This window comes from Callorhinus ursinus, unplaced genomic scaffold, assembly GCF_003265705.2.
Source record: "Callorhinus ursinus isolate GAN/ISIS: 27379988/994484 unplaced genomic scaffold, GSC_fseal_2.0 scaffold4, whole genome shotgun sequence".
NCBI classification, from domain to species: domain Eukaryota; kingdom Metazoa; phylum Chordata; class Mammalia; order Carnivora; family Otariidae; genus Callorhinus; species Callorhinus ursinus.
In genome coordinates this window covers 142,047,033-142,050,300 of record NW_027397066.1, presented here as the reverse complement: position 1 = coordinate 142,050,300, position 3,268 = coordinate 142,047,033, and the positions used below count along the sequence as shown (strand labels likewise).

Genomic DNA, 3,268 nt, shown 5'->3' with positions numbered 1-3,268 from the left:
AGTTAATAAAAGTGAAAATATGTACTATCAGATATTGTTCTGATCATAAATCATTAAGCAGTAATTTAAAATATTTCCTATTTAATAATAATTGATGGGGCAAACACTGACCTTGAGTGCCATTTTACTGCCCAAAAGTAAATTGTCTACTGTATTCTTTTTCTATTTTGTTGTTTTTCAATTATTTTTTATTTATTTATTTATTTATTTATTTTTATTCTTCTAGAGCTAGTACTTTATTTGCAGAGTCCACACATCAAAATGTAACAAACAATTATACATCAGGATTGGTAGGAATACCAAGTATTATTTCACAAGTACCACTATGTGTTTCTTCTTCTCTGACACAATTGACACAGACCCAGGCTTGCCATGTTTGAGACGATTCACCTCCTTTGGTCGGCGAGCTTCCTTTATGATGTGCTGTTCCTGGATCTGGCTGTAGATAGATTTTGGTAGATGCCGGTGATGAGCAATGCCTTTTATATGAGGATGATGTTGAAATTTCTCCTTCAACTTCTGGGTATAATCTTTGGCTGCTTTTTCTCATGATGTGAGCACACCCAATTTTTCAGAAGCATTAGCTTTCCATAGACGAATGTTCATTTCATCAGATCCACACATAATATATTTGCTGTCAGAAGTTCATTTTACACAGATAACATGTTGCATGTTCCCTGCTTCTACTTTTGTCTATAGGAAAGATACAAATAGATTTATCAAAACTAGCAGACACAAACCCTTTCCTAGTGGGAGGGTAATCCACATCAAGCACTGCAGATACATGATCCATATATACCATTACAGGAGTGTCCTGTGAATGCATATCAAAAGTACACAAGTTATAATCTTCATTTGCTGCAGTAAAAATGAAAGCTTCCTTAGGGTTCCAACAAACTGTATTTGTTCTCATATCTAGATGACCTTTTTCAGGGGAGTAGCTTTCCTCATATCATACAGTACTCTATTCCTGTCAGAAGCACAACGTCCCAAGAGAAGTGTCACAATTGGGTTAAATTTAACACTACTTATATACTGTTGAATCCCCAGTCATTGAACATATAGGACTTGTTCTTTGTTCATCCTAAATGTCTACTTGCTGTCCATATGTGGTAAAAACACTTCTTTCCAGTAATGATCAATTCCTATATACACTGTTTTTCTTAATATTGTATGCAATGGTTCCTCCTCTTCTCCATAGGCTGATCCATCCATTTTCCACTGCTTCACAGTTTTATCATCCCCAACAGTAAAAAAAAGAAGTCCCACAAAAGTGACTACATATTCCTCGGACAAAACCTTCATTGGCTTGTATTGTATGGATATATTTTCATTTAGTCAAGTTCCAAATTCTAACCTCTCCATTACATGCCCCAGAAACGACAGTAGCCAGGATCTTTGGATGTTTTGCCAAGCAATTGACTCCATCTCAGTGACCATCCAGAGAAGCAAGGAATGATTTTGCAAATACCCGTTCCAGTTTGGTAGCATTTAAAGCTCTTACGTATTCTTGTGAAAAGGATGTAAGGTAGGATCATAGTTTCTTTGAACTCTTTGTAAGTCCAGTTCAGTTTCGCGGACATTGTTGTCCGGGTTCTGGCTCAGAATGTTCACCTTCATTTTGGCTTCTAGTTGTCCCCGACTCCCCAAGACTTTCCTCCGAGTTTGGGTTACCCTTCCTAATTATTTTAAAGCTCATCACTTATCCTATCTCTCTCTCAATAGACCACACATTTCTCTGTGTTTTCTAAATAGGTATTTTTTTTTTTTTAAATTTTAAAGCCTCTTGCAAAAGGGTTAAATGGAGGGTGAATATTTTATTAACTGCAGTAGGATGAGCTGCTCACATTAACATATTGGGAAGTTATGACAAGATTATATATGTAATCTTGTATATATGAAGATTAATTTTTTACATGTGACATATGACTGTCTAAGTACTATTACTTTGGAAAACAATGTTCTTTTTTCTTATGATGTTAAAATATGGGATGAAGTTTGAAAAGAGATATATATATATTAACATAGATTATTGTTCTTGGCTTTCCTATCATGCACTTCATGTGATTCCTCACAATGTAACCAATGTTTTATCTATGCACTTTCAGTTAATAACAAGCTATGATTCGTCAGGGGATGTATTTTGTGCATGTTTTTTCAATCCTCAAAACTAGAACAAGACCCCAAGATCTCTAATTATTTTCCTTTTGAAATGTCAAATTCACTGAATATCAGGTATTTATCATTTGTTTGATGAATCCTTTACATGAAGGCTTGCTATTACTAATACTGGAGAAAGAACCCAAACATATCTTAGCTTGGAGGCTGCTTTCCTTTTGATAGTTAACTGATGTTTCTTTTCTCCTATTATATATAATATAGTATGTTTTGTGTATACTTGACCAATCTTTAAACTAAAGAAAAATATTTATTTATGTATCTTTATTTCTCTGTGCTTTAGTATTGGATATGAAATCAGAAAAAAAATTGCATGTGATTAAATTCAAATATTTGCATCTTATTCTTGCACTGATAAGAAGGTAACTGCCACACATAAGCTCAAACCAATCGTTTAGTTACATGACAAACCCATTAAAAAGGGAAAGCTAATCAGTTTTTACCTGCTTTCTTAAAAGTATGTTGGTACAACCTTGACACATTAACTTTAAAAAGACTTTATTTCAACTATGTGCAGAGCACATATACATACTCTGAATAACTTATTCCAAGTAAAAATTCATATCCTATTTGGGAAGTATTATTGGATGACATGAACTGGAATTACATTATAAATATAAATATAATTTCTATATTATATTTATAGAAATGAAGAAACAGTTTAAAATTCAGAACCAGTCTGCAAATTTTATTTTCTATGTTCATTTGTTATTCAAAACCCTTCCTCATCTTTTAAAAATATAAGCACTAAAAGAAGCCAGATTGATTCACTTCATCTCTCTCAACTGACTATGTCAAACGTAATATTGGGTAGTACAACGTGCCAAAAAAAAAAAAAAGAACAGCTGAATTAGAATTTATAAACTGGAACAAAATTTTATTCCAGTTCTAACTCTATAATCAATGCACAAACTCAAACAGACCATTTCACAATTATTACTGAATAATAATTAATATTAATAATTAACATTAACTTTTAAAAGGCCAACAATATCAATGTTGGCAAGAATTAAAAAAGAACTGAAACTGTCACTCTTTGCATTAAGTATGGAAATTTCTATTATCACTTTATAAAACTAGATTACTTACT

At 32.6% G+C, this 3,268-nt stretch overlaps 1 pseudogene; it reads right to left on the bottom strand.

The window, feature by feature from the left end:
• Positions 1–306: 306 nt before the first annotated feature.
• Positions 307–1,583, bottom strand: LOC112825759 (DDB1- and CUL4-associated factor 13-like; annotated as a pseudogene).
• Positions 1,584–3,268: the final 1,685 nt, after the last annotated feature.